We start from the raw sequence: 12,017 nt of genomic DNA, 5'->3' as shown, positions 1-12,017 counted from the left end.
TTTTTCTATATCAAACGCTATTGAAATGCATTGAGTCACCAAGCGATGAGAACCATATTTTTACAGTGGACTTGAACAGGAATTACAGGATAATGATAACTAACTCATCACTGTATTCTTCTTTGATACTTTTAAAGATAATTAGGAGGAAGCAGTCCACAGTCAAATCTCCAAGTCTATAAATGGTGTAAACTTTTTATTGCAGTGAAATTCTAAGGTAAAGGAGATAAACTACAGAGCTCTCTTTTCATATGAGCGTGCATAATAAAGGCAAATAAGTTTCTATATAACAAAATCCAGAAAGAAAGTGGCTTATAGAAGGAGAATCCAGACTTTACTCATGGAATGGCAAATTCAAAGCCAGCAACAATCCAGATAAAGAACAAGGCAATTATTATACACTCTTTTCTGGAGACTGGTTCACTGTGACATCTCAGGGGAAAATATTCAAAAGCTGGTATTCTTAAAAGAAAATAAAAGACTAAAATAATTGTCTGGATATTGCACAAAGTCATAAACAAAGACAATAGAAATGAAGCCCAACAACAGGAATCTGAGACCATTAAGGGGGTGGCAGAACTGTTTAATTAGATTGGTATTCAAAGGAAAAATTTTTCAACCTGCAAAAATGATAGACTGACATGAGATGGAAATCTTTGAAATGTGAAATAAGAAAACATATAAAATGAAAAAAGTTATTTTACACAATGGGGAAGTAAATTACTATTGTATCTGAGAACAATCTCAGAAAATTGAAAACATTCTGAAAGGTTTTTGATACCACGTTGGGTAATGGTCACAATAACTTTCTTTCTAAGGAAAAATGGGGACAGACAGATTTTTACTGGCAGTTCCTTAATCTCTGGAGTGAGGACAGCCATGGATGACCACCACAGTCTCCTGGGGCCTCATTTATGAACAAAATATTAGGCTGTATATACCATGTTATTTTCTTATCTTATTGGTCTTACTGTTCTGTAAAAGTAACTCTCTTTCTGATAAATTAAAGAAAAAAATATCTCCTTATAGGTGCCTCAGTCCTCCCCTGTCCTTTGGGCATTTGTGCCTGTCTCCTATCTTGTTTCTCTACTACCCTGCTCCTTGCTTCCCTTCTCTGTTGTCTTCCCACTATGCTTTATTTTCTGTTCCACAACAATGTGTTCTGGGCCTCTTTCTGTCACTCCATCATTTCTCCTGTCCATAGTTTCTTCCATCGCCAGTGTTCTAGCCATACTGCATCTTCTCTTTTCTCTAGTTTTCTTTAACCCTTGCTATTTAATGTTTTGGAAATTCTCAGGGGGAGGAAAGTTGGGGAAAGCAGACAAGAGGAAGCTTTAAGGTGAGGACAGAGCTTTGGAAATGTATGCAATACCTGTTGTGTCTATAACCATAGGACAGTAGGGACACACAGTACAATGGTATTCTATCTCTATTTCCCACACTCCACTCTATTCCAAGCATATAGCCAAGTGCTTGGCCATGCCTCTTTGAATTTAGCAGGCTAGATAGATGTTGAATCAAAGAAGAATATGTGTAATGATCTGAAAAAGTTACTAAAACACTCCTCCCTTTTCTAACTACATGTCTCTGAGACTGGACTTTCTTCATATATTTCAACCAAATATTGCAACACACTGAACGCAGAAACATATGAGAATCCAGCTCTTTCATATTAAGCCAGACCTTAAGGAGGTATGCAAAAATATAAAACAATGCCTCTGTTCTCATTATTTTTTGTTTTGGAAAACACCGTATTTATGAAAATATCTCATTTATGTTAAAATATAATGGATTTATTGTGACTGTTTTACTGATAAATTAATAAACAAAAAATTTTTAAGTTCTTAGTTTTGATTTATAACATAGTAAATAATGATAGCTATAACCCACAAAAATAAAAGGTCTGAAGTCCTCAATAATTTTGAACAGTATAATTTCTTCATAAATTATATTATTTTAAAATAAAAACAATAGTTTGTTTAGTATAGTTTAGTTTAATATATTAAGCCATTTTCTTAACTGGGCAATACTTTATATTTCTCAGGTGTGATCATTAGCTACTGAAAAACCTAGACTATGGTTTTGCACTGAAGAGTTTTCAGGTCAACTTTTCAAAAATTTTGTGCCTTTACCCTCTTGAGGTAAATCTGTCAAAGCCCAGGATAAACTTCTTAAGATAAACGTTTGAGTTCAGAAGTAACTAAAGGAAACCTCTACTATCTCCTAAAGTAGGAGAAATTGAAACCCAATGTGATAATCGGGCACGGGCAATTTGGCAGCCCTGGAAGTTTTGCTAGGCTGAGTAATCAAGAGGCTTGGCCTTTAAGGGCCACATGAAGCCCTGGGCACCTGTGAGTTGATAAGTTGGAATGAAGATGACTCACGCAATCACAACCCTCGAAGGCCATCACCTACTATGAACATGTGAACTTCATTAAAATACCTCCACTTGAAAATGGATATGACAAAGGAACTTTGTATCATCCTTGGCTCTGGGTAAATAAACCAAATGAAAACAAAACACCTCCCCTGAAACATTGTTTGCATAGGCCTGCTTTAACAAGTTTAAGGATTTAAATTTACACTGTTTTCATGGTCTGGAAAATTAATATAAAAAGTATTTCCCCAATTAGCAGGAGCAAACTATTACATATAGAATGGATAAACAAGGTCCTACAGTATAGCACAGGGAATTATATCCAATATCCTGTAATAAACCATAATGGAAAAGAATATATATATGCATAACTGAATCACTTTAGTGTACACCAGAAACTAACACAACACTGTAAATCAACTATACTTCAATAAAATAATTTTTTTTAAAAAAAGTATTTCCCAAAGTGGTAATGGCTAAGCCTGGCAGATGTATGCCCAAAACTACTCTCTACAGAGAAAATAGCAGGCAATCCTTCGAGGATTGCAACAGGTAAAGTCAGTTGAACAGGATTTCCCAGCTCAAAATTACAAAATATGAAAAAAAAATCCATAATGAGCGAAGGTCAACAAAAACCAAACAAATGGCAGATATATATCCTAAAACCTTCAGGTGAAAAACTTATCAGCTATGTCATATAGTCATGTTTAAAATTAGAGAAAAGATAGATGAAACTAAACACATGGGAAACATATAAGATATTATCCAAAAAGGCCAAGCAGTATGGAATAATAAACAAATAGAAATGTGAGAAATGAAAAATGTAACCGGTGATAAAAAACTTAGAGGCAAGGATGAGGTTAAAAAACAGATTGGAAAAATGCTGGTGAGGGTGTGGAGAAAAGGGAACCCTCTTGCACTGCTGATGGAAATGTAAATTGATACAGCCACTATGGAGAACAGTATGGAGGTTCCTTAAAAAACTAAAAATAGAACTACCATATGATCCAGCAATCCCACTACTGGGCATATATGCTGAGAAAACCATAATTCAAAAAGAGCCATGTATCACAATGTTCACTGCAGTGCTATTTACAATAGCCAGGACATGGAAGCAACCTAAGTGTCCATAGACAGATGAATGGATAAAGAATATGTGGCACATATATAACAATGGAATATTACTCAGCCATGAAAAGAAACGAAATTGAGTTATTTGTAGTGAGGTGCATGGACCTAGAGTCTGTCATACAGAGTGAAGTAAGTCAGAAAGAGAAAAACACCATATGCTACACATACATATGGAATCTTAAAAAAATGGTTCTGATGAACCTAGTGGCAGGACATGAATAAAGGCGCAGACGTAGAGAATGGACTTGAGGACAAGGGGAGGGGGACAGGTAAGCTGGGACGAGGTGAGAAAGTAGTATTGATATATATACACTACCAAATGTAAAATAAATAGCTAGTGGGAAGCAGCTGCATAGCACAGGGAGAACAGCTGGGTGCTTTGTGACCACCTAGAGGGGTGGGATAGGGAGGGTGGGAGAGAGGTGCAAGAGGGAGGAGATATGGGGATATATGTATATGTATAGCTGATTCACTTTGTTATACAGCAGAAACTAACAACATTGTAAAGCAATTATACTCCAATAAAGATGTTTAAAAAAAAAAACGGAGTGGGAAGAACCTAACGAATTTGAATATATACTGGAGAAATTACTCAGAATATAACTCTTGAGGAAAAAGAAACAGGAAATGGGAAAGAGGAAAAGGTGACATGAAACATAAAATGAAAGGAACAGCATATATCTACTTAGGCATTATAGAGGGAGGGAAAAAAAGAATGGGGAAAGCCATTGTTCACAGCAAGAAAAAGCAAAAAAAAAAACCACAAAACCAGAAAAGGCACAATTTAAAAATATTACACATTTTAAAAAGACAGAACTATACATACAGGAGATTTAGTAATATATTTTTATGCCAGTATATTGCAAATTTACACAAAACAGACAAATTGCTAGAAAAAAATGTATCTTACCAGAGTTCTCTAAACAAAACAGATCTATAGGAGAATAGGCCTATCAAAATTAAAGTAATTGAAAGAGTAGTTAAAAATCTACAAATGAAACACTAGTCACATGATTTTACAGTGGAGTTCTTTCAAAAATTACATAACAGGAAACCTTTATTCTATGCACTCTGTTCCGTATAATAAAAGGAATGCAAAAAATTCCCAATTAATTTTATGAGATTGTAATAATTTTGATACCAACACAAGAAAAAAGATAATAAAAATTAAATTATATCTTAGCTCATTATTTTTCTTTTTTCATGTTAACTTTTTCTTTTTTAACGTCTTTATTAGAGTATAATTGCTTTGCAATGGTGTGTTAGTTTCTGCTTTATAACAAAGTGAATCAGTTATACATATACATATGTTCCCGTATCTCTTCCCTCTTGCGTCTCCCTACCTCCCACCCTCCCTATCCCACCTCTCTAGTTGGTCACAAAGCACCAAGCTGATCTCCCTGTGCTAGGCAGCTGCTTCCCACTAGCTATCTATTTTACGTTTGGTACTGTATATATGTCCATGCCACTCTCTCACTTTGTCTCAGCTTACCCTTCCCCCTCCCCGTATCCTCAAGTCCATTCTCTAGTAGGTCTGTGTCTTTATTCACGTCTTGCCACTGGTTCTTCAAGACCCTTTTGTTTCCTTAGATTCCATATATATGTGTTAGCATACGGTATTTGTTTTTCTCTTTCTGACTTACTTCACTCTGTATGACAGACTCTAGGTCCATGCACCTCACTACAAACAACTCAATTTCGTTTCTTTTCATGGCTGAGTAATATTCCATTGTATATATGTGCCACATCTTCTTTATCCATTCATCTGTTGATGGACACTTCGGTTGCTTCCATGTCCTGGCTATTGTAAATAGAGCTGCAATGAACATTTTGGTACATGACTCTTTTTGAATTATGGTTTTCTCAGGGTATATGCCCAGTACTGAGATTGCTGGGTCGTATGGTGGTTCTATTTTTAGTTTTTTAAGGAATGTCCATACTGTTCGCCATAGTGGCTGTATCAATTTACATTCCCACCAACAGTGCAAGAGGGTTCCCTTTTCTCCACACCTTCTCCAGCATTTATTGTTTCTAGATTTTTTGATGATGGCCATTCTGACTGGTGTGAGAGCATATTTCATTGTAGTTTTGATTTGCATTTCTCTAATGATTAATGATGTTGAGTATTGTTTCATGTGTTTGTTGGCAATCTGTATATCTTCTTTGGAGAAATGTCTATTTAGGTCTTCTGCCCATTTTTGGATTGGGTTTCTTGTTTTTTTGATATTGAGCTGCATGAGCTGCTTGTAAATTTTGGAGATTAACCCATTGTCAGTTGCTTCATTTGCAAATATTTTCTCCCATTCTGAGGGCTGTCTTTTGGTCTTGTTTATGGTTTCCTTTGCTGTGCAAAAGCTTTTAAGTTTCATTAGGTCCCATTTGTTTATTTGTGTTTTTATTTCCATTTCTCTAGGAGCTGGGTCAAAAAGGATCTTGCTGTGATTTATGTCATAGAGTGTTCTGCCTGTGTTTTCCTCTAAGAGTTTGATAGTGTCTGGCCTTACATTTAGGTCTTTAATCCATTTTGAGTTTATTTTTGTGTATGGTGTTAGGGAGTGTTCTAATTTCATACTTTTACATGTACCTGTCCAGTTTTCCCAGCACCACTTATTGAAAGGGATGTCTTTTTTCCACTGTATATTCTTGCCTCCTTTATCAAAAATAAGGTGACCATATGTGTGTGGGTTTATCTCTGGGCTTTCTATCCTGTTCCATTGATCTGTATTTCTGTTTTTGTGCCAGTACCATACTGTCTTGATTACTGTACCTTTGTAGTATAGTCTGAAGTCAGGGAGCCTGATTCCTCCAGCTCCGTTTGTCTTTCTCAAGATAGCTTTCGCTGTTCGGGGTCTTTTGTGTTTCCATACAACTTGTGAAATTTTTTGTTCTAGTTCTGTGAAAAATGCCACTGGTAGTTTGATAGGGATTGCATTGAATCTGTAGATTGCTTTGGGTAGTAGAGTCATTTTCACAATGTTGATTCTTCCAATCCAACAACATGGTATATCTCTCTATTTGTATCATTTTTAATTTCTTTCATCAGTATCTTATAATTTTCTGCATACATGTCTTTTGTCTCCTTAGGTAGGTTTATTCCTAGATATTTTATTCTTTTTGTTGCAGTGGTAAATGGGAGTGTTTCCTTAATTTCACTTTCAGATTTTTCATCAGTAGTGTACAGGAATGCTAGAGATTTCTGTGCATTAATTTTGTATCCTGCTACTTTACCAAATTCATTGATTAGCTCTAGTAGTTTTCTGGTAGCATCTTTAGGATTCTCTATGTATAGTATCATGTTATCTGCAAACAGTGACAGCTTTACTTCTTCTTTTCCAATTAGGATTCCTTTTATTTCTTTTTATTCTCTGATTGCTGTGGCTAACACTTCCAAAACTATGTTGAATAATAGTGGTGAGAGTGGGCAATCTTGTCTTGTTCTGATCTTAGGGGAAATGGTTTCAGTTTTTCACCATTGAGGACGATGTTGGCTGTGGGTTTGTCATATATGGCCTTTATTATGTTGAGCAAAGTTCCCTCTATGCCTACTTTCTGCAGGGCTTTTATCATAAATGGGTGTTGAATTTTGTCAAAAGGTTTCTCTGCATCGATTGAGATGATCATATGGTTTTCTCCTTCAATGTGTTAATATGGTGTATCACATTGATTGATTTGCATATATTGAAGAATCCTTGCATTCCTGGAATAAACCCCACTTGATCATGGTGTATGATCCTTTGAATGTGCTGTTGGATTCTGTTTGCTAGTATTTTATTGAGGATTTTTGCATCTATGTTCATCAGTGATATTGCCCTAGTAGTTCTCTTTCTTTGTTACATCTTTGTCTGCTTTTGGTATCAGGGTGATGGTGGCCTCGTAGAATGAGTTTGGGAGTGTTCCTCCCTCTGCTATATTTTGGAAGAATTTGAGAAGGATAGATGTTAGCTCTTCTCTAAATGTTTGATAGAATTCGCCTGTGAAGCCACCTGGTCCTGGGCTTTTGTTTGTTGGAAGATTTTTAATCACAGTTTCAATTTCAGTGGTTGTGATTGGTCTGTTCATATTTTCTATTTCTTCCTGGTTCAGTCTCAGAAGGTTGTGGTTTTCTAAGAATTTGTACATTTCTTCCAGGTTGTCCCTTTTTTTGGCATAGAGTTGCTTGTAGTAATCTCTCATGATCCTTTGTATTTCTGCAGTGTCAGTTGTTACTTCTCCTTTTTCATTTCTAATTCTATTGATTTGAGTCTTCTCCCTTTTTTCCTTAATGAGTCTGGCTAATGGTTTATCAATTTTGTTTATCTTCTCAAAGAACTTGCTTTTAGTTTTATTGATCTTTGCTATCGTTTCCTTCATTTCTTTTTCATTTATTTCTGATCTGGTCTTTATGATTTCTTTCCTTCTGCTAACTTTGGGGGTTTTTTGTTCTTCCTTCTCTAATTGCTTTAGGTGTAAGGTTAGGTTGTTTATTTGAGATGTTTCTTGTTTCTTGAGGTAGGATTGTATTGCTATAAACTTCCCTCTTAGAACTGCTTTTGCTGCATCCCATAGGTTTTGGGTCGTCGTGTTTTCATTGTCATTTGTTTCTAGGTATTTTTTGATTTCCTCTTTGATTTCTTCAGGGATCTCTTGGTTATTAATTAGTGTATTGTTTAGCCTCCATGTGCTTGTATTTTTTTACAGATTTTTTCCTGTAATTGATATCTAGTCTCATATCGTTGTGGTCGGAAAAGATACTTGATATGATTTAAATTTTCTTAAATTTAGCAAGAAAATTTACCAGTATTCTTAAATTTATCAAGATCATATCTTGATTTGTGACCCAAGATATGATCTATCCTGGAGAATCTTCCATGAGCACTTGAGAAGAATGTGTATTCTGTTGTTTTGGGATGGAATGTCCTATAAATATCAATTAAGTCCATGTTGTTTAATGTATCATTTAAAGGTTGTGTTTCCTTACTTATTTTCATTTTGGATGATCTGTCCATTGTTGAAAATGGGGTGTTAAAGTCCCCTACTACGATTGTGTTACTGTCGATTTCCCCTTTTATGGCTGTTAGTATTTGCCTTATGTATTGAGGTGCTCCTATGTAGGGTGCATAAATATTTACAATTGTTATATCTTCTTCTTGGATTGATCCCTTCATCATTATGGAGTGTCCTTCTTTGCAGCTTATAACAGGCTTTATTTTAAAGTCTATTTTGTCTGATATAGGAATTGCTACTCCAGCTTTCTTTTCATTTCCTTTTGCATGGAATATCTTTTTCCACCCCCTCACTTTCAGTCTGTATGTGTCCCTAGGTCTGAAGTGGGTCTTTTGTAGACAGCATATATACAGGTCTTGTTTTTTTATCCATTCAGCCAGTCTATGTCTTTTGGTTGGAGCATTTAATCCATTTACATTGAAGGTAATTATCGATATGTATGTTCTTATTCCCATTTTCTTAATTGTTTTGGGTTTGTTTTTGTAGGTCTTTTCCTTCTCTTGTGTTTCCTGCCTAGAGAAGTTCTTTTAGCATTTGTTGTAATGCTGGTTTGGTGGTGCTGAATTCTCTTAGCTTTTGCTTGTCTGTAAAGGTTTTCATTTCTCCATCAAATCTGAATGAGATCTTTGCTGGGTAGAGTAATCTTGGTTGTAGGTTCTTGTCCTTCATCACTTTAAATATGTCATGCCACTCCCTTCTGGCTTGCAGAGTTTCTGTTGAAGGATCAGCTGTTAACACTATGGGGATTCCCTTGTGTGTTATTTGTTGTTTTTCCCTTGCTGCTTTTAATATTTTTTGTTTGTATTTAATTTTTGATAATTTGATTAATATGTGTCTTGGCGTGTTTCTCCTTGGATTTATCCTGTATGGGACTATCTGTGCTTCCTAGACTTGATTAACTATTTCCTTTCCCATATTAGGGAAGTTTTCAACTACAATCTCTTCAAATATTTTCTCAGTCCCTTTCTTTTTCTCTTCTTCTTCTGGAACCCCTATAATACGAATGTTGGTGCGTTTAATGTTGTCACAGAGGTCTCTGAGACTGTCCTCAGTTCTTTTCATTCTTTTGTCTTTATTCTACTCTGCAGTATTTACTTCCACTATTTTATCTTCCAGGTCACTTATCCTTTCTTCTGCCTCAGTTATTCTGCTATTGATCCTTTGTAGAGAATTTTAAATTTCATTTATTGTGTTGTTCATCACTGTTTGTTTGCTCTTTAGTTCTTCTAGGTCCTTGTTAAACGTTTCTTGTATTTTCTCTATTCTATTTCCAAGATTTTGGATCATCTTTACTATCATTAGTCTGAATTCTTTTTCAGGTAGACTACCTATTTCCTCCTCATTTGTTAGGTCTGGTGGGTTTTTGCCTTGCTCCTTCATCTGCTGTGTGTTTCTCTGTCTTCTCATTTTGCTTAACTTACTGTGTTTGGGGTCTCCTTTTTGCAGGCTGTTGGTTCATAGTTCCCGTTGTTGGTGGTGTCTGTCCGCAGTGGGTAAGGTTGGTTCAGTGGGTTATGTAGGCTTCCTGGTGGAGGGAACTAGTGCCTGTGTTCTGGTGGATGAGGCTGGATCTTGTCTTTCTGGTGGGTAGGTTGACGTCTGGTGATGTGTTTTGGGGTGTCTGTGGCCTTATTATGATTTTAGGCAGCCTCTCTGCTAATGGATGGGGTTGTGTTCCTGTCTTGCTAGTTGTTTGGCATTGGGTGTCCAGCACTGTAGCTTGCTGGTCGTTGAGTGAAGCTGGGTCTTGGTGTTGAGATGGAGATCTCTGGGAGATTTTTACTGTTTGATATTACGTGGCGCTGGGAGGTCTCTTGTGGACCAGTGTCCTGATGTTGGCTCTCCCACCTCAGAGGCATAGCCCTGATGCCTGGCTGGTGCAACAAGAGCCTTTCATCCACACAGCTCAGAATAAAAGGTAGAGAAAAGAAAAGAGAGGAAAGGAAGGAAGGAAGGAAAGAAAGAAAGAAAGAAAGAAAGGGAGGAAGGAAGGGAGAAAGTCAAGAAAAGAAAGTAAAATAAAATAAAGTTATTAAAATAAAAGATAATTAAGAAAAAATATTTTTAAGGTAAAAAAAAAAATGGACAGACAGAACCCTAGGATAAATGGTAAAAGCAAAGCTATACAGACAAAATCATACACAGAAGCATACACATACACACTCACAAAAAGAGAAAAACGGAAAAAATATGTATATATCTTTGTTCCCAAAGTCCACCTCAATTTGGGATGATTCGTTGTCTATTCATGTATTCCACAGATGCAGGCACATCAAGTTGATTGTGGAGATTTAATCCTCTGCTCCTGAGGCTGCTGGAAGAAATTTCCCTTTCTCTTCTTTGGTCGCACAGCTCCCAGGGTTCAGCTTTGGATTTGGACCCGCCTCTGCATGTAGGTCACCTGAGGGCGTGTGTTCTTCGCTCAGACAGGACGGGGTTAAAGGAGCAGCTGCTTCGGGGGCTCTGGCTCACTCAGGCCGGGGGGAGGGAGGGGTACGGAGGAGGCGGGGCGAGCCTGCGGCGGCAGAGGCTGGCGTGACGTTGCAGCAGCCCGAGGCGCGCCGTGCATTCTCCCGGGGAAGTTGTCCCGGGATCACGGAACCCTGGCAGTGGCGGGCTGCACCGGCTCCCAGGAGGGTCGGTGTGGAGAGTGACCTGTGCTCGCACACAGGCTTCTTGGTGGCGGCAGCAGCAGCCTTAGCGTCTCATGCCCGTCTCTGGGGTCCGCGCTGATGGCCTTGGCTCGCGCCCGTCTCTGGAGTTCGTTTAGGCGGTGCTCTGACTCCCCTCTCCTCGCGCACCAGGAAACAAAGAGGCAAGAAAAAGTCTCTTGCCTCTTCGGCAGCTGCAGACCTTTTCCCGGACTCCCTCCCGGCCAGCTGTGGCGCACTAACCCCTTCAGGCTGTGTTCACGCCGCCAACCCCAGTCCTCTCCCTGCGATCCGACCGAAGCCCGAGCCTCAGCTCCCAGCCCCGCCCGCCCCGGCGGGTGAGCAGACAAGCCTCTCGGGCTGGTGAGCGCTGCTCGGCGCCGCTCCTCTGTGCGGGAGTCTCTCTGCTTTGCCCTCCGCACCCCTGTGGCTGCGCTCTCCTCCGTGGCTCCGAAGCTTCCCCCCTCCGCCACCCGCCGTCTCCGCCCGTGAAGGGGATCCTAGTGTGTGGAAACCTTTCCTCCTTCACGGCTCCCTCCCACTGGTGCAGGGCCCGTCCCTATTCTTTTGTCTCTGTTATTTCTTTTTTCTTTTGCCCTACCCAACACGTGGGGAGTTTCTTACCTTTTGGGAGGTCTGAGCTCTTCTGCCAGCATTCAGTGGGTGTTCTGTAGGAGTTGTTCCACATGTAGACGTATTTCTGATGTATTTGTGGAGAGGAAGGTGATCTCCGCGTCTTACTCTTCCGCCATCTTGAAGCCTCTTAGCTCATTATAATATAAGAATTCTTTAACAAATAGCCAGTTGAATCCAGAAATAACACATTACTACACACACACACACACGCTTGTATATATATCTTGAAAAATCTGGAT

Source organism: Balaenoptera ricei, chromosome 5, assembly GCF_028023285.1.
Source record: "Balaenoptera ricei isolate mBalRic1 chromosome 5, mBalRic1.hap2, whole genome shotgun sequence".
Classification (NCBI taxonomy): domain Eukaryota; kingdom Metazoa; phylum Chordata; class Mammalia; order Artiodactyla; family Balaenopteridae; genus Balaenoptera; species Balaenoptera ricei.
The sequence above is the reverse complement of the archived record's forward strand: the minus strand, read 5'-3'. Positions refer to the sequence as shown.